We start from the raw sequence: 24,105 nt of genomic DNA, 5'->3' as shown, positions 1-24,105 counted from the left end.
CAGATCACAACTCAAAGAGACCCCCACCCCAGCCAACCTAGCTAAAGTAGTGTACCCGTCCACATGCCGTCTGTCACATTACCCAGTCTTACTTTCCTCAGAGCCCCTTCCTCTAGCCTGAAAGCATTTATTAGTATATTGTCCTTTCATCCTGACTGGCGATGCATGTCCATCACAGCAGAGCCCTGTGTCTTTCGTTCACTGTCTCCAGAGCACCGAGAACTGAATCTGGCATTTAACAGCCTCTCTTTATGTATTTGCTGATGAATAAATGAATGAGTTTCCATCTGTAAAATGAAATTTCCTTAAATTCCAAGCGGTCTTCACTTTCACATGTTCAACTTCTATAATAAAATGGTGACATCCCTAAACAACCTTTCCTGCACCAAATGCAGACTTTTTCCCATCAGCCAGCAAATACACCTTTTCACCTATTGCATGGTGGTGCTGACCATCGCTCCAAGTGCAGAGTCATCAGGAGCAGTGTCTTACTCAATGCAAGGTGATAGTGGATGCAGTTACTGGAGTGTTTTGTTATATTTTAAACCTATAACTGAAAAAATCTAGTAGAAAGCCAAAAGACCCAAGTGTTGACATGAATGCTATAAAAAGCAGAGATGCCATACGCCTAATTCAACAGTAACAAGATGAAAATCACAAGATAGGCTGAAAGCAAGGACCCTTTAAGCCCTAAGCAAAGCACTTTTTTTGATCTAAGCTGATAGCCTTATTGTGAAGAAAATGCATAAAACTGGAGCCCAAAGATAAAATGCTGAATCTATATTGAAAATTATGTCTAAACGGGAACACACAATTAGAAATGGTACAAATTATTTAGCTGTCTGGGGCTGGAGGCCCTTATCACATTTAACCCTATTTTTGGCTGTCAGGCTCCGAAGAGGAAGAAGGGGCTGCCTGTGGACCATCTGTGCCACAGCCCAAAAGCACCGTGGCCAAGTCCCTAAACAGCAGCGTATGGTAATCCCTCCCATGACCTTATACGCCTCCTTATTCCTGGGAAATCGTGGAGTTTCTGAAGAAGAAAAATGTGAAGTTTTAGTTTCAACTCTTCTGAGCTGCTAGGAGAATAAAATATTTTCAGTGGTCACCAGGCTCTTTTGTGTTGTTTAGATAGAGGATTTGGAGGCAGGACAGGAAACCACAGGGCACAGGAGAAAGGGAAGTGCCTAAGTCATGGTGTTGGGTGTGGGAGTCCAGAAGCCGACTCCAGCAAGAAGGAAGAAAAGAGATAAAACACACATGTTAAATAGAATCAAGTAGTTCCAGGAAGTCATACTAAATGTTCCCCATTTCAAGATTCTAAATTCTCACACAGTTTCTTTAACCATTTTACAGAGGTAGTTGTGAAAAATACAGGCTCATGTTTTCTTTAAGAAGAGCATAGAGGGACACCTGGGTGGCTCATTCGGTTAAGCGTCTGCATCTGGGTTCAGGTCATGATCCCAGGGTCCTGGGATCGAGCCCCACTGAGCAGAGAGCCTGCTTCTCCCTCTCCCTCTACCTGCCACTTGGCCTGCTTGTGCTCTCTCTCTCTCTCTGTGTCAAATTAATAAATAAAATCTTAAAAAAGAAGAAGAAGAAGGAGGAGGAGGAGGAGGAGAAGGAGGAGAAGAAGAAGAAGAAGTGTGGAAATGTACCAAACCAAATTCTGACACTGGGACCATTTGGCGTTCAGCACGCTTTCATGAAAGCCTCACTTACATGGATGCCAGGGAAAAAAGGATGAGCAAGATACTTTCCACCCTCCGGAATTCAAGGAACAGTGGGAGAAACAGGCAAATCAATGCTAATACCAAGACGTGACAGGTACCACAGCAGACGTGTGTTTGACACGCTTCGGGGCCATAGACAAAAGAAGCGTCAGGGTTGGCTTCACCTATGCACCAGGTTAACACCTTAGTTAGAGCTTAATCGGACCTTACCACATGACATTATCTTTAGTTCGCTTTTCTTATTGAAGCAAAATGTATATATCATGTTCTGGAGATGGACGGTGGTGACGGTTGCCGAAGAATGTGAATGTACTTAATGCCACAGTACACTTAAAAATGGTTAAGATGGTAAACGTTATGTTATGAGTATTTTACCACAATTAAAAAATCATGAGAAGTACATTCTGATTATCCACCAAAACCAAATCTGTATATATAATGAAATGCACAAATCTTAAATGCTATATGAGATTTATTTCAATGTATGTCCACATCTACCTACCCAGCTTCCAAAACAAGATACGAAACATTCCCATCATCTCAGGCAGTCCTCTGTGTCCTTTTCTAAGTCACACCCTCCCTGTGAGCACTGTTCTTGAACCTCATGCAAATGAAATCATCCAGTATGTATTTCTTTTGGACGTGTTTCCCTTAACATGTTTGTGAGGCTCAAGCAGCTCTTCCATGTATCAGTATCCTTTCTTTTTTTGTCTGAGTAGTATCCCATTTTATGAGTCTGCCATCCAAATGTACTGAACCACTCTTCTGATGATGGGTATTCAAGACATTTCCACAGTTTTATATATATATATATAATATACACATGTATATATATGTGTACACATATATATATATATTATATATATATATATATATATAATATATATATATAAAGAGGGTGTTATATACATCCTTGCACATGTCATTTTGTGGATGTATGTTTTCATTCCTCCTGCATAAATACCTAGGCATGGAAATGCTGGCTTGTGAGGCAGATGTATGTTGAATTTTATAAGAAGCTGCCAAAGGGTGTCTTGCGGTAGCTGTCCTATTTTCGACTGCAGTCTCCCCACATCCTCGCCAGCATTTTGGTATGGTCAGTCTTTTCTTTTTAAATGGACACCGACGGCTCACTGAACCATCATGAATGCTGCAGAAAGAGGAAAGTACCTCTTGGACAGGGTTACTGGTTTCCCAGGAGGCTGTTCCTCCTCTCTCAGGCAGGAGGTTTCTACCCCGGCTCAGCTGGAGATTAAATGGGGGTTATTTCATTCCTTACTTTTTCAACAAAGCCCTTTCACACACCCTTTCAAAATGAATCCCGAGGGCCGCCTGGGTGGTTCAGTCGGTTAAGCGTCTGCCTTAGCTCAGGTCATGATCCCAGGGTCCTGGGATTGAGTCCTGCATTGGGCTCCCCACTCATCAGGAAGTCTGTTCTCCCTCTACTCCTCCCCCTGCTCATGCTCTCTCTTCCTCTCTCTCAAATAAATAAAATCTTTAAACAAAACAAAACAAAACAAAAACAAAAACGAATCCTGATAAGGAATTCTAACATCTGACAAAAGAGCAGCTCTGAGATGGGGTAATTTGCCCTGGGTTCACAGGGCAGACCTCTATCCCAGCCCTCTGACTAAACAGGTTCCCCATTTCTGAGCACATCAGTCAACCTGTTGCATGTGGAAAGAGAAAAAAAAAAGAAAGAAAAACCTATTGAATCATAGGTTTGATTGAGTTCTGATGGAACTAAGCTACGTTATAGTTTCCTATACATATTCCCTTCTCACTCACGGGTCACTTTGACAGAAGTCAAGACAAGGGTGCAACCTTTAGGACTGCTGGAGCCAAGTCCTGGGGAAAGGGGAAGGAGACCCTTGCATGTGGGAGACACTCCACACCTGAATGTGCTACTCAGGGAGTGACAGAAGCTCTGTGGACCCCACACACCTGAAAACACAGCCAAGACAATGCCATTTCGGTGAATGTGCTGTCCCAGCAAGTGGTATGTCCCTGTCCCACTCCAGGTGCTTCTAAGTGTGCATGGGAGACAGTGGAACAAACACTCTGAGCCCAGGAAACTGTCTACCCTCCTAACTGGTGCCCACTGCAGTTGCTTTCCTCCAAGGGGGAACTCCTAGCTAGGCAGCTCTTCCGGGCATGTCTCCACACTCCAGGATACATGACATTCAGCTGGAAAATTACCAGGTATAACTGTACCACCCTAATTCACTGATCTGAATGTTTTCTTATAATAGCCCCCAAATTCCATGATGGCTAGATCTAGTGAAATGGTTCTCAACCTTGATACACAAGCAGAATCTCAAGGAGAGCTCTCAGAAGGACTGGACGAGGGTCCTCCATTATTCTCATTTAATTGGTTGAGGTCCAGCTTGGCGTGGGAAAGTTTAAATGCCTCCCACTGATTCCCATGAGCAGCCAGGGTTGAGAACTACTACAAAAACCCCACACTACAACCTCATCTGCTTTTGAAAAAGAAAGGCACCATCCAATTATGTTAGGAACCTTAGCAAATACCAAACTCCACGCCAGGACTGAAATCATAGCAATGGAAATGCCATGGATGATTTAATTTCAGGTGCCCTGCCGGTTAACTACAACAGTAACAATCCCAAACAGCATTACAATTCCCTGCCCTTATTTAGGAATGGGGATTGGGATTCACCCACTACCAGTCTGACCCCATACCTGAACTCAAAACTGAAAACAATGCTCAGGAGAGAAAGTAAAGCTCTAATTGATAAATAGAGTCCATAATCGTAGTATTTGCTGGTATGCAGGAGAGTTGGCTTTCATATCATACTTTTGCTTCTGTGAACTTTATTTCTGTTCTATAAACCTGATTGCCAAATATAAGGTTATACAATAGCCATAAAGAAAATGGTAGAATTTACAAAGTATTAGATTTGGGGTACATTTTATGAAAAACAGAATTGACTTATACTTATCTCAGGTTTATCTATTATAAAACTATTGCTATCATTTTCCTTTATTTCAAGAGCCATTCTACCTCGTTGTTTATAATCAACCCTCAGAGAACAAATACTTTTATGACTAATAAAACAACACTACTTTATGTTTAAGACTTCAAAATCTGTATAAAGGATAAAACACTCTAAATTCTACATAAACAAACAATAGGCTAATCATAACAGGAAGAAATCATTTTCAAATGGGAGGGTCTCAATAAACCCCAATGTCCTCAGATTAAACTACCAACACAAAAATAAAAAGAAGCTTTCAAGGAAATGATTTATCTCCTGACCTTAAAACTAAAACTTAGAATAGCGGAAAATTTCCAACCTGTTCATTTCCTGAACCACTGGCAGTCAAAACCAGAAGTAATTCAGTCCATCATTGTTCTCTTGTTAAAGTTTACTTCATCTTTTTCAACTTTGTCCCACAAGTCTTGCGTGCAGAAGCCTTACCAGTTTCACTCTTCCCCACTAGGTCACTTAGTTCTTCTGGAGGCTTGAAAGAAATACTCAAAGTAGGGCTCTACTCTTCTATTTGCTCCAATGTGAAGACACCTTCCCATTCATATCAATACAAGACACTTTTTAAATGATGATACATAATCAGTGACTCATCTGGCTTTTCTAACCCCAGATTCCCCCTGTCTGTGTCCGGGAATGAATCTATCACTGCCCCGGGTAGTATATTAACCCAAATCATAGTCCTTGTGCCGGTTTTGGCTTTGGCTCTTCTCATCTGTTCGTCTTTGGTTGAGCCGGGAAGCCAGATAAGGACTTAGCATGAGCTGTTCAGCGGGGTGCGCCCCCCTTGCTGCCTCCAGCTCATGTTTAGGATGGTGCAGTGGTTTTATGGCCCGAAGGTTCTCGCAGGTCCAGCAATGATTCCAAACTGTCAGTTGATGGAGTTTATTTAAGTGTATGCCCTGTGTTTCTTCTGAATCTGCATGAAAAATATTGACGCAAGTCTCCCCTGGCAACACCGTCATCCCCACAGAAAACAAGCATAACACGGCACCTTTGGTAGACATCAAGCCTGAAGCTGCCATATTTGGGGACTACCAGTCCAGGGAAATCACCAGAAGTGTTTCCGGTTAGGCCACAAGGTGTACCGAAAAAGGATCTTACATGAGCCCAAGAATGAGCACAAGGGCTGGCATTGAGATTAAACAGCTCCTTTTCTGTCAAAGTCAATGTCAAAGCACTTCCACTTCCACCGACTTCCTCAAGGCTAGAGAAATCTGGGGTTTACTCAAAGAATCACCTGACACCCCAGCAATGAAAGAAAGCAGAGAGATTCTAATACGTTTTCCTTTTTTAAAGGACAAGTTGAAGTCTTATCCATTTTTCTTTTAACTTCTTTTCAGAGAGCCATCATTCAGAAATGGAAAAAGCCATTTATAAACCATACAGGAGACAGTCCATCATGAAGTGCCCACGTGCTGAGCAAAAGCACTGGCCGGATCGTTGACATTGCCTCCCAGGGAACAAAGTGGCTTCACTCAGGCATCTGGACACATTGCCACAGATGCCACAAAGAAAAGCGAAGGGGAATGAGCTCGAGATGGCTCTACAATTCTCCTCATCTGGAAGTTCCTTGCCTATTATCCTGCCGGTTGCCATTAGTAATCTATTAACCACAGTCTTAACCTTTCAAACTGTGAGGATTTGTCGCAGTGTTTCAAGGTAAAGAGTTAGCAAGTGTATGATCCTGAGGAGTTACTGCTTAATGGGAAGAAAAATGCAAGCTACATAAGTAATTAGCAAAAGAAAAATGCGAGCTACATACTGAAGAAAAGTCTTAATCCAATCATGACTCAGTCTTAGCTGTAAAACAAATTATTTGCTTTGCTTTGGCGGAAGAGGAAAATTATGCTTTCCCAGCAAAGGGTGACAACTCTAATAGGTTACACTGAGTTGCCAGCAGAAGTTAATGTGGATAAATTCAACTGGCTTAATCTTGATCATGCTTTAAAGTCTTGATGTGATGTTTATAAAGTTTCAGTGCAATTTCAACACATTTTTTTGCTCTTCGTCTTTTCAAGCGGTGACCATGGTAAAAATCACACCAAATTGGCAGAAGTGGGGGCTCTCTCTTGCTCTGACTGGTTTTTAGTGTCCAGGCTTCCGTCTTCTGCAAGATGATAGAGTTAGACATTAAATTCACGCAGCAGCGGTGCTAACCTTGACAGCCAGACTTCCTGGGTTCAAGTTCCAGCTCCACCTGGCAGAGCCATGTGACACTGTGGTCAATTAATCTTTATTTGTTTGCAAAAAGGGGATGATAACTGTACGGATTTCAAAAGGTTGTCCTGAGGAGTAAATGAATAAAAACTTAGGAAGTGTTAATGACACACAGTGTGTGCTCAAAAAATGTTTGCTGCGTCATTTTTATTATTAATCTCTCAGGAGCAACCATGTTCCTCTGTTTTCATTTAAGGAAATGTATAAAGTCAACTTGATAAATGAAAGCGGACATCACTTTCCACATATTATAGTCATGATTTTTATAAAAAATAACCTTTCGGAGGTGCCTTCCGCTCAGGTCATGAGTCCTGGGTTGGAGCCCTCAGTTGTCCCGCTCCCTGCTGGGCGAGGAGTCTGCTTCTCCCTCTCTCTATGCCCTTCCCCTGCTCATTCCCTCTCTCTCTCTCTCTCTGAAATAAATAAATAACATCTTTAAAAAATAAGTAAATAAAAATAATCTTTCAAAGTTAAATACCAGCATACATCATTTTATTGCACTTTGCTTTTTTTTTTTTTTTAAGATTTTATTTATTTATTTGACACATTGAGACAGCCAGCGAGAGAGGGAACACAGGCAGGGGGAGTGGGAGAGAAAGAAGCAGGCTCCTAGCAGAGAAGCCTGATGTGGGGCTCGATCCCAGAATGCTGGGATCACTCCCTGAGCCAAAAGCAGACGCTTAACGACTGCGCCACCCAGGCGCCCCTGCACTTTGCTTTTTCTGACAACATTTGCTGATTTCATGCCTCTGTGTCACATTTTGGTAATTCTCACAGTATTTTACACTTTTTCATTATGATTAAACCTGTTATGGCGATCTGTGATCAGTGACTATGACTCACTGAAAGCTCAGATGATAGTTAGCATTTTTTTAGCAATAAAGTATTCTTTCACTAAGGTATGTACATTTTTTTAGACATAATGCTATTGCACACTTCATAGACAAGAGTATAGTAGAAACAGAACTTTTTTATGCACTGGGAAACCAAAAAGTTCTTGATTGCAATATGTACTTTATTGCAGTGGTTGGGAACTGAACTTGTAATATTTCCGAGGTATGCCTGCAAAACACACCAGCCTGGGAGTTACCGTGGCTCAGCTTCCATTTACTTAGTAGCTAAAGGAGGTAATAAGGATAATTTATTATCTCTGAGCCTAGGTTTCCTTATCAATAACAAGAATATTAATAACACACCTTATAAGGAATCAGTCACTTAACAGAGGCCACATACTCAATAAAATTGCTATTTCTATTATATGTTCTGTGAAAGGTAAATATTGTTTGATATCAAAGTAAAACAAGTCAAAACTGTGCTGGCATCATTATAAAACTTCTGCAGTTAAGAAAGAAAGTTGCTTTCCCTTCTGTGCCAAAACTAATCACTCCCAGCTTCTTTTCCTCCCTGGTTCTGATAGGTCAGTCTTTCATCTAAAAAAATGATTGCAAATTGGATCCTATGTCTTATCATTAGCTAGTGTTCAGTAAGACTGTCTGGATTTGAAAACCTAAGGGCCAGAAAGTTCCTTTTGCTCCCTATAGAGACTAAGCAACGCATGGAAAACTTAAGTCATCCTGGTGTGGGTTTCTCCTTTGTCCATCGTTCATCCAAACATTCTTTCCCTTTTGGCAACACACTGTGCTTCTAAGCTTTAACAAACGTTTCAAAACGAAGTACTGGCTCAAGCCCAAGCATGCATCTAAGTTCAGACCGCCATGGCCTTTGCAAAATCTTTTCAGTAATTTACATATAGTTGCACAGAATAAGCTCCCTGAAGACTCTGATGGCCAAAAATGATTCCTTTACCAAAAGAAAAGCAAATATTAAATATTTGTTACAACTCTATTCTGTTTTGAGTATATCCACACAAATGATCACAGTAAACTTCCAAAGACCTTCTATAATTAATAATCATCACACAACAGATGGCCACATGCAGATGACCAGAAGTCAAGTGCCTTGCCCAAGATTAAACCTCCAACAGTGAGAATTTATACCTGCAAATGTAGAGCCAGGTCATGTGACCGGGTCGTCTGTCCACTGTCCCTACATGACATTACCTCTCACGAAGAAGAGAGTGACTATGAAGCATTGGCTCAAATGATCATATTTCACTTGATGCTTCTGAGAGCCTGTGAGGAGCAACGGTCATGTCCATTCTCTAGGTGGGGGAGCTGGGGCTTCCAGAGACCGCCTCCCCACAAAGTAAACCTGGTAGTTAAGAACATCACCATCACCCTCTGGCAGCAGGCAGGGGTGGGCAGCAGAATGCGGCAGGGCAAAATGCCCAGTTTACCCTCAGAATTTAAAGCTCAGCTTTCCAGGATTCCCTCCCAAATGATTTATGTTCCAGTGTTAATAACACTGCCCTTTATAATCTTGGAGGCTTCTCTTGGAGAGGAACTTTATTTATTTTAGGCTGAAGATCTAAAAGAGAAAAACTACTTTGAGTATCCTTCTTGATAAAAGACAGAATGAAGGTTCCCACCCTGCCAACTATATTGAATTTTATAGAAATTGCATTATGAATTACACCTAGAAATTCTGCAATGCTAAATTAATAAAATTGGAAACAGTTCAGTCTGGGAAACATCAAAAGCCATGCACAAAGTATCATTAAAAACAGTTGCCTGGAATCTATATGAAGAGAAAGCAGATTAGTGGTGGCTGCCCAGGGCAAGAGGGACTGGGGGGCGGGGGGATGGTCAGTGACTGCTTGTGGGTACAAGATTTCTTTATGGTGTTATCAAAATGTACTTAAGTTGACTGTAGCAATGGTTGCTAACTTCTGTGAACAAACTAAAAATCCCCGAATTGCATACATTAAATGAGTAAATTACACAGTGTGTGAATTATATCTCAATAAGGCCACACTGTAAAAAAGGTCACATACTATAGGATTCTATTTATATTACATTCTGGAAAAGGCAAAACTAAAGCAAGAGAGCAGACCAACAGTTGCCAGATGCTGGGGGTGATAGAACCATTCTGCATCTTTAGTATGATGGTGATTGAATGAGTCTATACTTTTATTTAAAATCACAGAACTGTATAGCAAAATTTTAAAAGTCAACTTAAAAAAACAAAAAGCTCCAGTTGTTTCTTAAAATCAAATCTGCTTTCATTTAAATGTTTGTTACTCTTTTAAAAAAATGTTTATTGATCTTAAAAAGTTATTCTGATGCCTTAGAGTGCTTTATCTCTCTATTGAAGGGATTTTGAAATATTTTGGAGTACATATTAGGTAGTACATTTTTTATTAGATGGGGAGAAATCCAAGGTAGAAAAGGCAAATTTAAGAGTAAGGTGGCATGGGGGAATACCAGCCGTACTATTGTTAGAACTGGAGGGTCCCACGCACTCAAGTCCCTCCTTAATGCCACAGGTGAACTTCGAGGTCTGCTTAGCATCTGAGAAGCTTGCTCCTGATCTCAAGGTGTTTTTAATTTAGTAAGACGTCAAGCGCCATGTAATCTATTATTAGAAGGAGAAAAAGTATCTTTTAAGATACAATAGAGAAGACTTCACTTTCCTTAGCCTAAAATCTGGATTTTCATTTATATGGCATGATAGGAGTCACACGAATCCAAACCAATGTACTAATGCTTGAGCCTCATGGCCTTGTCAGGAAGAAATAGGCCAAGGTCGCTCCAAGGTCAATCAGAAGGTTTGCGTGGAGGGAGAGCCTGCATGGAACCTGCTCTCTGGCCAGGGCATGGTGCCGCACCGAGCTACTCACACCAATGATTTTACTGGGGTCCTGCAACCAGGGCGTTTAAATCGAGGTGAGGGAGCTTGAGGACGGGCCTCAACCAAGTTCAGCAAGGTTTTTATTCCCTCTGTTTCTTTATCTATGAAACTAGTTTTTTTTTTTTTTTAAACTGCTTTACTTCTTATGCTTAATGACAGCCTAATAATAAAAGAAAATGTTTTCCCTTTGCCTTTTGCCTGAAAAGGAAGCAAAGGCAAGGGGGACTGAAGTTGAACCCCAAACAATAGCCACAAGTATGTGGTGAGTTAGATTTCGCCAAGGACTTTCAGGTATATTACCTCATTTCAGCCTTGCAACGATGGGCCGGAGTAGGAGACAAGGGTGTCATTACTGACTTGGGAATGGAAAGGAACTTCATCTCCTGCCCTGAGCCTAGAACATGACACATGGGGATTAGACCCAAGTCCTGATTCCTCGCTTGAACCTATAACATTACACTGCTCCTGAGACACCCCAAAGTGCATGTCGTGGCCATCCCCTTTCTCACAGCGACCATACTTCCCCTGGTGCACACCCCAGTTCTTCAGTTGCGTAAGTAAGGAATCCTGCTAAGTTGTTTCTCTTCTTTTTCTTTTTTATCCTCACCTGAGGAACACACTTCTTTACCCAAAAATGGGTGCTCCTGCTGTGGTCAGGCGCCTGGGCCTAACCCTGCCCTCCCTCCATTTCCCAGGATTCAGTCTTTCTTCAAATCTTCTGTAGCACCCACAGCTGCCAAGAGTCGTACATGGTGAGAACGCAGAGAGGCCACGCTCAGACACCGTGAGTCAAACTGTGGGCTCCTCCGGTCCGCCCAGCGTGTGGTTCCTCGGGGCCTTGACCTGGACCACAGCCTGTGACTTTCTCACAGGAAGACCTCACCTCACTACTCCCTGCCTGTGTGTGTTCTTCCTATTTCAGATGAGCTAGAAACTTGTACTCCTCAGTCTACTTTTTAAAATATTTTTACTTCCTGAGTCCATATGGCACAAGTGGATGTGACGGCGGGTCGTATGCATACATATTCATGAGTGCTGAGTATCCAAGAAATGTTTTCTGTATGATGAAAAAATGATGCATTACTTCATGGATTAAATAAATTCCACAGGTCAAATCATGGCTCTCTCTCCCCTCCAACAAAAATAAATGTCAAAACTACGTGAGGCAGAACATTTAGTAATAAGGGTACTGTGTGCCTTCACATGAGAAAAAGGAGTCCTGTTTTACTGAGGAAGAGGATCCCTGAACTCCCAAAACTAGTTAGTCCTTTCAAATGTCTGTGCACAGGCGGGCTTTGTGGCCCATAGCAGGATGTTTGATTACATGAGGGTCACTGGAAACCACCTTTATCACACCCACGTTTATATATTTGCATTTATAAATTCACTTAGCTGTGCAGAGATGGGCAGAAAAGCAAGCTGTCCCTGCCTAGGGCCGCCTAATTTTACTAAGGGTTGAATAAAAAAGGTATTTAAATGAGGCTCTGATCAAACTCGCCTGTGAGAATTTTAGCAACTGAATAGCCAGGGTCTAAAACAGGACAAGGACTTGCTCTCCGATTGAACTGTAGTCATTCCACACACAGGGGAGAGGCCAGTGCCTGCCAAACCCACAGCTTGAAAATCCGCTTATCTGCCAAACCAAATGGCTTTGTACTGCTTTTCAGTTTCTTACACCTTATTGTTAAAAAGCCGACACTGGAAACTAAATTAAAACTAGGAGCAGGACAAGAGATGCCTTTGAGGGAAGCGAGTATTGTTTGGGGGGTGGACAGGGAGATGCTGGCCTGAGCACCGTTCTGCTTTTTGAGCTGGGGTGTGGGGGTGTGGAGGCAGCTTTCAGCTTTCAGCTGCTTTGCTACATGTATGTTATACTTCAATTACAAGAAAAAAGACCACTCCTGCCTGGGGAAAACTTTTTAAAAATCTCCCCTTCAAGCCTACGAGGAAAAACTCCATCAGCAACATTCTTCCCCTACAATTTGGAATCCGAGTACATGGCTAGGAAACACAGCATTATCGAATCAGAAAGCACCTTTTAGAGGCATCTGGCCCGACCCGTTCTGAAAGGTCCTCAGAGGAATGCCTGGTGGGTGGCTCAGTCAGTTAAGCATCTGCCTTGGGGGGTCCTGGAATCCAGTCCCACATCCAGCTCCCTGCTCAGCGAGAAGCTTGCTTCTCCCTCTCTCTCTACCCCTACCCCCTACTCGTGAGCATGCACTCTCTCTCTCTCTCTCAAATGAATTAGTAAAATCTTAAAAATAAATAAACAAATAAATAAAAGTTCCTCTGAGAAAATCGCTCAACATATGCTTACAAACTTCAAGGGATGGAGAAGGCCCACTTCTCACCCTTGCCTGGTCCCAGCAGGCTTTCGATTGTTCAAAACCTCCTCTTCACCCTCTAATCCAGGCTCTGCCCTTATAAAATTCTCCACTTTCAGACCCTCTCACATACATCACAGCCACTTCAATATCTTGTCAGCCATCAATCCACATGGTCTTGTACTAAATGATAGAGTTGAAGACCCTGTTCCCTCCCCTCAAAAAAAGTGCACACCAGCCAGTGTGATGGGCACATCTCCACTCAGAATAAGGACACTCTATCAGACTCAATGAAATATCCTCTAGACCACCTTCATTATTTGTATACATTTCTGTTTGCCTAGCAACTTTTCTAAAATCATTTTTAGGGGCTCCTGCGTGGCTCAGTCGGATAAGCATCTACCTTCCGTTCAGGCCATGATCCCGGAGTCCCAGGATCGAGCCCCATGTTGGGCTCCCCACTCAGCCGGGAGTCTGCTTCTCCCTCTGACCTTCCCCCTTCTTGTGCTCTCTCTCTCACTCTCAAATAAAGAAATAAAACTCCTTAAAAAAATCATTTTTAAACTCATAAAATATGCACATTTACATCTTAACCATTTTGAAGTGTACAATTTAGCAGCATTAAGTTCATTCCTCTCGTGTTACTATCACCACCATCCACCTCCAGAACTCTATTCATCTTGCAAACCTAAACTCTACACCTGCTAACATGTACGTCTGTGTCCCCCTCCCCAGTCCTTGACGACCACCATTCTACGTTCTGTCTCTATGAATCTGACTTCTCCAAGAGGACCTCAGGGAAGTGAAATCATACAGTACAGTTGTCCCTGACCTATGATGATCTGACCTATGATTTTTTGACATTATGATATGGTGCAAAAGTGATACGCATCCAGTAGAAACTGTACTTGGGATCATGAACTGGGATCATTTCACAGGCTAGCAACGTGCAGTACATTATTCAATACATTACATGAGATATTCAATACCTTATTATAAAATAGTCTTTGTGTTAGATGACGTCGGCCAACATAAGTGTTCTGAGCACATCTCAGGTAAGGGAGGCTAAGCTCCAATGTTCAGTAGGTTTAGGCATATGAAATGCATGGGTTTATTTGGATGTAACTCCAACTTAAGTTGGGGAAGATCTGTCTTTGTCCTTCTGTGACTAGCTGATTTCTCTTACCATACTGTTCTCGCAAGATTCGTCCACCTTTTAGCATGTGTCAAAACGTTCTTCCTTTTTAAGGCTGAATAATATTTCAGTGTACACATCCCACATTTTGTTTGTCCACACACCTGCCACCAGACACCTGGGCTGCTTCCACCCCTCAGCTCTTGTGAGTAATGCTGCTATGAACATGGGTGTACAAATAATCCTTTGAGACCCCGCTTTCAATGTGGGGGGTATATACCAGAACAGAATTACTGGATCATATGGAAAGTCCATGTTTAACTTTGTGAAGAGCTGCCGCCATGTTTCCCACAGTGGCCGCATGGTTTCACACCCCCACAAGCAGTGCGCAAGAGTTCCAGTTTTTCCGCATCCGTGCCAACACTTGTTATCTTCTGGTTTCTGTTTTTGTGGTTTTGTTGTTTTGATAGCAACTAGATAACTTTCTCCTGATAATGACGATTACATGACAAACACTGACGAGTGCTTCACGTGTAGCTAGTTCTGAATCCACTGCATCTTGGAATCCTCACAATCAGCCTCTGAGGCTTCAATATAAGGACCCTGGAGCTAACAAGGCCAGCACCTTGTCAGCAGTCCCATGGCTGGGAAGGGTCAGAACTGGAATTTGAGCTCCAAATTCCGCATCCTGTGTTCTATCCATCTCATATGCTGCCTTCTTTCTTCTCAAAGATACTGGTTTTGGGCACGATTAAGGTGCCCAGGGAACTCCTGAGCGAGGTTCCCGTCCTGCTGATGGCATATTAATTTGTCAGCCTTGTGACTGGTGAACCAGCAAGAAAGAAAAGAGTACAATAAACTCTTCCAGGACAACACTCCCAATGTTTGTTTCCCCCAGAGCATCTGCTACAATGCCCAACACACAATACTCAATAAATACAGATTTGAAAAATAAATTGTAGTTATGGAAACTCAGTGATCACTAATAATCCCACGCTAGTCTGTGTGACTAGAGAAAAAAGAATACAGAGTGGACAACCATATACTGTACGCATTACAAATTAGTATCAAGATAACTTACAATATTTTTCTGCCAATTTCTTGACTCTCACTTGAGGGGTTTTTGTTTCTTTATTCCTCATTTATCTCTCACTTCCCTTCTCTTCTCCCCCTCCACTCCTTTTCTATTTATATCTTGGGACCATCTATGGAACATTACCTTGCTTTACTGATTATTGTCCAACCCAAAGTACACCCATTTATGAACCAATCACTGGCAAGAATAGGAGCCTCTGACCAGTCAGGGCCACCCTATAGATGGGGATGGAGAAAACTTCTGCTGAACCTCCCATGGAAACGATGGATCCTGAAATAATTGGAGTTCTCTAGGAAGAGAGGTAGAGTGATGATGCTGGGTGGACAGGCAATCAATAACGTCCCCCCACATCCCAAAATGACAGCCACAGCTTCAAATGTGTCAAAACAGTGTCAGAGGGCAGAACCAGAAGCAAAAGGCAGAAATTATGGTAATGAAATACTGCAGCATGATAGAAAAAGCTTTGTAATACCCACAGCTGTCCAAAAATGCAATGGGCCACTTTGAGCACCCTACGCTGGTGCTTCTCGCGATGAGCCCTCCACCACCCTGCATTAGGATAACCTGGGAAGAAACTAACATTTGAGATCCGATGTTCAAGGGAAAGTGACTACCTGCTAAGGGCTATGTTAAGACACACCACCAGAATCTCCTCCTTCTACAAGATTCTATGACTCATACATCTAACATCAAGGTAGATAGGTGATGTCAAGAGCCCAAGGGTCAACACTTGACACCAGCAGGGCCATGCCATTTGTTTAATTGGATATTGTAGTCCTGTCTTTGCTGAAGACTTATAACTATAGCAACGATGTAACATTTGAGGGTCATTCACTAAAGTGTTCAGAAATGTTTTTTCTACTAGACTCTTGAAAGATTATCCACTTGTAAGCGAATTTAAGGCAAATTACAATCCTCATTTAGTGGTTATATTAATTTATTTAAAACTTTAAAAATAACTGAAAACCATACAGTAAAAGATACACAGGCAGTTATGAGATTTAACTTGTTAGAATTTCTTTTTTATATACATTTTAATCCATTCAATTTGAAACAATTCAAAAAGTCAATGTGGTCCACTGGCCAGAGAGACAACAACCAGGGTTTTGTTTAGAGAGACAAAAACCAACTCTTACAGTGCTCATTTGATTATATTGATGACCATAAACTCCATATTAAAATTTCATTTGAAGCCAGGGACTGTGTCTATTATGGTATTTGTCTGTCACTCCCTAGATCATGAAGCCTCTCATTATTTAAGGCTGCAGTCCCTTTTATTCTGTGCCTACTGTGCACCAGAAACAACATTAGGAGATTATAGGTTAGCTCTGTCAAGCCACCACAAACTTGGGTATTACTAAATGGTGAGGATAAGCAACTTGCTTAAAGTCATAAAGCAGGGGAACCAAGATAGGAACTCAGATCTGTTTCACTTGGAAGCCCATTTTCTTTTTACCATTTTATATTATCTCCCCTCAAATTTAAAATTAATAATCCCTCAAAGGCAGTGAATACAGCAGATGACCAGTATGCCGTATCTGATTATGCAAGGTATGCAATGATTATGCATCATTGCCAAATGATGCCATTTTGACCAAATATGGCCACTCTTAGTTATGGTAATTCTTTTGATAAACTAATTCATATATCATACACATGATTCCAATACTAAGCTGCTGCTTTACAACATATTCTCCTTTTAAATACCACAGACACTTAGACCTCAACTCCGAATTAATTGCTTACATCTTCAACAGTGCTACCATCATCAAGAATATTTAGCTAAATGTTTGGGCAAGATGACCATTTAGGACAGTGATGGATTACCTACATGCTAGCGACTACACGGTTACGCCTACCGATGTCATGGAAAAAAACGGTAAGTGTTACTTTTCAGCCCGAAATTATTCTCTGTGGAAGTGCCTGTTAGCTCTGGGGTTAATCATCCACCTAATTCGGAGCAGTTAATGAATGCTCCCTATCTCTTCATCGTTGGGCAGCACCGTATGTAGCCAAGAGTCTAGGCAGTAAGTTGATTGTGATGGGGAAAAAATTGGCTTCTCACTAAAAGGCTCCAATGATTTTCCCTTTTACACAATAAAATCCAACATTTAGTATTCTGGGCAATACCTCCACGCTAACCACGCTAACTTCCACACTAACCACGCTAACTTCCACGCTAACCACCACCTCATTAGAACACGTTCGTGGGCCTTGGAATGATTCCTGCACAAGGGACTCAAGAAATAAGCTCCATACTAAATGTAACTAAATATAACTAGACATAAGAAGTGGACATCCCTTTAAGAAAATGTTATATCTGGGACACCTGGGTGGCTCAGTTGTTACGGGTCCGCCTTCAGCTCAGGTCATGATCCCAGGGTCCTGGGATTGAGCCCCTAGTTGGGCTCCTTGCTCAGTGGGGGTTCATTTCTCCATCTCCCTCTGTCCTCCCACTAGCGCGTGCACTCTCTGTCTCAAGTAAACAAATAAAATCTTAAAAAAAAAAAAAAAGGAAAAAGAAACTGTTACACCTATTTACAACATTCACAGTGTATGAGTTCCTCTGGGGGCAGGTCTGCTTACAATTATACCCACACAAGCACCATAATGGCCACTTTTGCCCCAAAGTTTTTTTGATTGTCCTCCCTTCCCCCTGCTCTCACACTGGCTTCGTGCCATTGCTCATTATACTGCTGTTTTCAAATCATATAAGTGATTCTCTTTTTTAAAAAAATAAAGATTTGGGGAGCCTGGCTGGCTCGGTCAGTTAAGTGGCTGCCTTCAGCTCAGGTCATGATCCCGGGATCCTGGGGTCCTGGGTTCATGCCCTGCATCAGGCTCCCTTCTCCCTCTCTCCGCTCTTGCCCCCACTCGTGCTCTCTCTCTCTCTGTCTGTCTGAAATAAATAACTAAAATCTTTTAAAAAATAAATAAAAATTTTAAAAATTTAAAAAATAAAAAAATAAAGATGTACAAAAGCAAAAAAATCAGCATTCACCCATAACCCAGAAAAAATCACTATTAAAACTTTAGTATCAAAATTACTAATATGCATAGCTTATAGATTATGTGTCCCACCAATGCATATTTTATTTCAGAATTAGTATTATATGTTACCTACACACTTGTGTTTAACCTTTATTTTTTTTTATTTTGTTACTGTACTTTTATTTTATTATTTTTATTTTTATTCCAGTAGTTTTTTTTTTTAATTCCAGTAGAGTTAACATACAGTGTTATATTAGTTTCTGGTGTACAATATAGTGATTCAACTTTTTAAAAACATCTTTCATTTTAGTAATGTAATTTAATACTATCTTTATAGATATCTATAGCTGTTCCATTATATGATGTATCTTAATTTGTATTTGCTTAATAAGCCTCCTATTGGACTGGAGCTTGTGGAATTGCTGGGCTGCCCCATGGGTTTTAAACTCTGGTAGATCCTACCATGCTGCTGGTCTCAAAGGGACTGCTCGGAGTCACACTACCCAATGAGCTAGCAGGAGGCGTTCTTTCACCAAATTCTTTCTTTCTTTCTTTCTCTTTTCTTTTTTGCATACAGATAGATGTGCATTCAGGCACAAGGTAAAACATGTTTCTTGATGTGGGGTGTGGTCAAAGAAGCATGAAAGTCACTGTTGTATCCAAAAAAATTAATTAGAGGCTAGAGCTTAAGTAATTTTAAAAATAGAATTGAACCATTGTACTAGATTAAGAAATTATTATATTGCTTAAACATTAAGATTTCAAAACACCCACTTAGATTTTCATAATGGTTTCCATGATGGTGAATATCAAAAGGTACATCTTTCTGATGCTGTAAAATCAAGCATGGCCACAATGGGCTTCACCATAGAAGGCTCTCCAGTGATGACTACATTCGTTCTTTTCCTTCCTCCCCCTCCCTTACCCCATCCCCCTCTCTCAGGGGCAAACTGAAAATGAACAGAGCGGAAGGTGGTAGAAAGAACCCTGAGGAAAAAGCCGTGTTGGGTGGTAAGAACGCTGGGGCAGCAGGCAAATGACTGGGTCTGGGGCCTTCTAAACAGGAGGAAGTATCACTTCCTTGCCGGCCCCCTCCCTCGGGCCTCCTGTCAGGTCGCTGGCTACAGTTCTGCTCTCTGTGACACAGCTTCCCCGTGGAAAGCAGAAGTGGTCCTCCCTCTCCAGAGGGTCTCTCTGCGACGAGCTTCTCTGTTTCCCTCACCCCTGTGGGGGTTAACATTTACAGGAAGAGCAGAGGCCCAAAAGCCAAGAAGATGTCATTACGTTAGCTGGAGGTAGAATGAACGCAGACCCATCTCTCCGGTCTCACTGCGTCTTCTCACCAGTGCTGAAAAGTGGGCCCAAGGAAGTCGTGACAGCTCCCCACCAGATGTTGTACCAATAGACAGAGGAAGGAGGACTGGAGAGGTGTGTTGGCAAAGAGCTTTCAATCAGCATGACTTGGGATCAACAGAGTGAGTTTAGATATTCACAGAAGGGTGGGAGCCGGAGCAGTTATTTGCATTATTTGACTTGCCTGAGGCGTGGATTGTCAAAAGGAGATGAGACATTTGTAGGACCCTCTGAGCTACAGGAATGGAGAGCTCTGCCCAGAGCTCTACAACCCAACGGGGGCAGAGCCTAGAACATTAAGAAAAACCTGCTCAGATGGATTCTGTAAAGGTATCCCCATTCATATGATTTTACGAGACATCATTTTTATAAGTCAGCATCAGAAGAAATGAACAGTTACAATGACATGAACCAATAATCTCTTCCCAAAAATGCTCAGCTCCTATCATGTCAACTTATGGTTTGTGGACCTTGTAAGAGGGTGGGCAGAGAGCTGAAAAGAGGGGCCAGAGAAGGGAGATTGGGAATATGTGAAGGTTAACAAAGACAGTCAAATAACCAAACTTCGGAAGAGTTGGATACAAACGAAAATGACATCCTGATGGCAAACAGAACTTTCAAGAAATAGTTTTGTGGCAAATAAGGAATGTTGACAGCTCGTTAAGTACTAAGGGAAAGTGAAGCACAGAACAAGGCTGAAGAAAAAGTCCAAGAATGAAGAACAAAGGCCATATTCTCGGGCTGTGCAACTTGTCCGCATGGATGCACCTTTTTAACACATCACCCCAAGTCATTACTTGAACTTGCTCTTTTAACTTACGAGACAGCCCTTCCAGCTAAATTAAGCCAAAGATATCCAAAAGAAGGTCCAAGTCTTGAAAGGGGGCTGTTCCAAAAATTCTAATTCCCATACATTGTCTACATTTCGGCTTCTCCCCTAAATGGGAACTTAGTCAAAATAAATTTCAGAAATGATGATAGAGTCAACTCAACATTTCACAACTTAAGTATCAGGAAACTGGACAGCTGTAAGAAATCTTTCAATAGTTCTGACTGGAAAAAAAAAAGGAACTTCCTCTTATACGTCCTTCTGCTGGTCACCAATCTTTAAAGATGATAGGCAGTGCGTGTCCACTATAGAAGTGTGGGCTTTGAAGGGCGCCTGGCTCACAGCAGGTGCTCAGTAAAGGAGTGCATCTTTTAACGAGCATCTTATGAGTCCTGTCTCCCAACCTAATATTTTCACCTCAAATGATGTTCTCACTGATACAACAAACCACACAAGGAGGCTTGTAGGGTTCATGGGAGGCACTTCTAGCAGCGGCTAGAGGCGGTCCTTTGGTAAAGTGTTACCTGGGTGCTTCTGTACTAACCAGTAAGCCCCTCTAGCCCCTCTGTTGCTTGGGCAACAGCCTTGGTGGTGACACCTTCATTCTGTACCTGTCCCTGCCTACCCTGGGGTCCGTGAGAGGTCCAGAGTCAGAAGCCTTTCTGACTGCGGAATCAGTGATTCTCAGGAATCGCTTCTGACAAGTGAAAGATGTGAGCAGTCATTGCCAGGTAGAGAGCCCAAGAGAGATCTGAAGCCACCGTTGTCATCAATGCGTCATTGGTCAGTGTCCCAACTAATAGCTGTAGTGACCTTTCGATGTTAATACTATCCATGCATGAGGACATGGAGGTCATTGGAAGCAGCGGTGTGAGTGAGATGTAACAACTTTTCATACTGTACACGTTGTATTCTTATTTATACTGATTTAAATTTGTATGGGTTTGTTTATGCATAGTATCATTTAATGTTGTTAAATTACAACTCTGTATATTCATTTGAACCAACTGGCATCTCAGATGTTTTGGTGATTTATTTTTGAACACAAACAAAATGGAACTAAGGGGCTTAGAGAGTCATTAATTCATAATACTGTGGACCACTTTTCTGCTTAAAGAAACGCCTGTGGCGGTCGAGGGATATTGTAAAGTCTCCATATATTTGGGGGACATTTATGACTCTAAGATAAAGTGGGTCTTTTTGATTGGACGAACTCCCTTTGCAAGCTACATCTCACCACTCCAAGTCAAGCCCCTGCTCCCAGGGATACAGCAGGGTAACCCGTCCTGTGTAGAGATTCCCACTTAGAACACTGACACTGGGATAAATGGACAGGCAAAAATCCCCATTTTAGAAACCAGGACAGAGAGGGCCAGCAGGCTTCAAATGCTTTAGGATCCAGGCTTGTTCCTCGGCCTTGCACAGAGCCAAACTCAGAGCCAACCTTCATTCCCTCTCCCAAGTAATCTGGACTCTGTGACAGGCACTGGGGCTAGTGTTTTGGACAAGACAGGCACAGCTGTTTTCACAGAGCTTTCATTGCACTGGTGAATATAACTCTGCTTACTTCTATGAAGGAAATGTTGGCTGAATAAACGGCCCAAGTCATTAACCCAACTTATTCCATATCACAGCTCTGGTCAATGATGGGAGAGACCCAAACTTAGGTTTTCCAGCTCCTGTTTCTCTTCCCTTACATGAGCTGACCTCTAAACTTCTTCATTCAGGAAGAGGGTTTTAGAGGAAGGGCTTCTGGGGACTTAGGAAATTCCTGTACTCCTTCAGTGCCTGTTCCTCTTAGCTTATATACCTCTGCAGGGACAACAGGCCTGCGCTCCTAAACCCTACAGGCAGCGTGGGGGGCAGCCAACAAATAAGAAGTAAGCCAAACATCCTTATTAGCTAGTGCTTAGGGTGAGTGAGATTCCCAGACCCTAGCTTTGCAGACAGCAAATCTCGGGTGTATCTATTAAGCAGCTTTACTTGGAAGGTCAGATGGCTGAATCAGACACCTAGTCTCAGGTTTAATATCAACAAACTGCAAAGAACCAGGGAACCCTGTTTTAATGGATAGAATTATTAGCAATAAATAATAACAGCGCCATTTATGGGATGCCTATGTATGCATTTGGGGTTTCACGTGCAATAAATAGCTCAGGAGGTAAATATGTTCTCCCGAGGATGAAAAAACCCATACAGGTAATTTCAATAATAGGCCCAAGATGACACGCAGCTAGGAAACTGCAAGGCCCGGATTCAACTGGGGTTTCTGGCAAACAAGCTGGGTGGGTTTGGGATAACACACACACACACACACACACACACACACACACACACACACACACACGGAAACAACCAGACAACCACTTCAGCTATTAGTAGGAACGTTACAAGTGCACAGCTTGGAGAAGATGCCGCAGTCGGCCAAGATAACGCAGGAAAGCGGGAACTGCCGCTTACACCCTTCCCCCAGAGCAAAGGAAAGGCAACCCCTGAATTCTTAAAATAACTCTCGCTTCCTCTCCGCCGGCGGAGGCACGGGACTGCTCCTCGCAGGCCGGGAGGCGCCGGGCTCAGCGGGAGGGTGCGCACCAGCCTCTGCCGCAGCCCCTCGACGTCACACTCCCGCCCGGGGCTCCAGAGGAGCGCAGCTGCCCGCGGGCCTGGCAGACAGCCCGGGCCGACCCCCATCCCTCACCTCGGGGAGCCCGGGGCCAGGGGGGAGGCCGGATTGTGCAACCTGAGGAGTCCCCGCCAGGATCCCCGCCGCGCGCCCGCTCCGCACGGAGAAGGGCTTCCCCGAGGCGCACCGAGAGTGGCCCGAGCGGGGACGGCATCCAGCCCTCAGTCGGCGCCAGAGGGACCCGCAGCGCGCCCGCCCCCCGCCCACACCTCCCACCGCCTGTCTGCGCGTCGCGGCGGGGAGGACACCTGCGGAGCTGCCCGCCCCCGCGTCCCCCGCTCCCCAGGGCCCGGCCACCCACAGGCTGGAGGCACCTGGGTGCCCTCGCCGCCGGGGCCCGCGCATGTACGGCCAGGAGGCGGCGCGCGCCCGCGGCCACCCCCAGCCCCCGGCCCAGGGCCGGCCGGGCACCCGGGACTCGGGCCAGTGGCACAGCCGCAGCCCCCGCTCGCCCCACCCCGCCCAGGCGCCCGCGCCCACCCCCGGGCTCGCGCCTGGGACTCACCAGGTCCGGGTGAAAGTTGCGGGGCGGCGGCGGCGGCGCTCCACGGTGACTCGCGTTCAGAGCGGGGGGCGCGACGGGGCGGCCCGGCGGGGCCCCCGCAGGGCAGGCTACGGGCTCGGGGCCCGGGGTGGCGCGGCCGCCCCGCCTGCCGCGGGCTGGAGGCTGCAGCGCGTCGGGCCCGGAGGCGCCACGGCAGGGGAGCGAGCGGCGGACAGCCCGGAGCGGCGGGAGAGGAACTGGCTGTCGCTGGGCTCGGCCGAGAGGTCCCAGCTACTTCCTGGTGCTCGGATTTGCATACTGCGCCGGGAGGGCGGGGAAGTGACCGTTTGGCCCCTGCCCAAGGTTTGGGGCTTTGGTGTGGCCGTCGCGCGAGCTTTGAAGGCAGAGAAACTTAGCCTCTCAGCGTGCCGCTCGGGAATGTGGGGCCGCTGGGGCCCAACATCCTCCTGTGACGGGGACAGAAGGATCTTCCAGG

General features: G+C 43.8%; 1 protein-coding gene across 2 annotated transcripts in view; it reads right to left on the bottom strand.

Annotated features, from left to right (window-relative positions):
* LYN (LYN proto-oncogene, Src family tyrosine kinase) overlaps positions 1 to 23,874 on the bottom strand; it is a 117,845-nt gene extending 93,971 nt beyond the window's left edge. The window contains exon 1 of one of the 2 annotated variants that reach the window (XM_026516460.4): positions 23,631 to 23,874. The gene's annotated coding sequence lies outside the window, so the exon portion shown is untranslated. The remainder of the gene's footprint in view (positions 1 to 23,630) is intronic. The other variant, XM_057307829.1, reaches the window with a different exon arrangement.
* Between the last annotated feature and the right edge of the window lie 231 nt (positions 23,875 to 24,105).

The sequence above is a fragment of the Ursus arctos genome, unplaced genomic scaffold (genome assembly GCF_023065955.2).
Source record: "Ursus arctos isolate Adak ecotype North America unplaced genomic scaffold, UrsArc2.0 scaffold_6, whole genome shotgun sequence".
Lineage (NCBI taxonomy): Eukaryota > Metazoa > Chordata > Mammalia > Carnivora > Ursidae > Ursus > Ursus arctos.
Note: the sequence above shows the minus strand (reverse complement) of the source record. Positions and strands in the feature narration are given on the sequence as shown.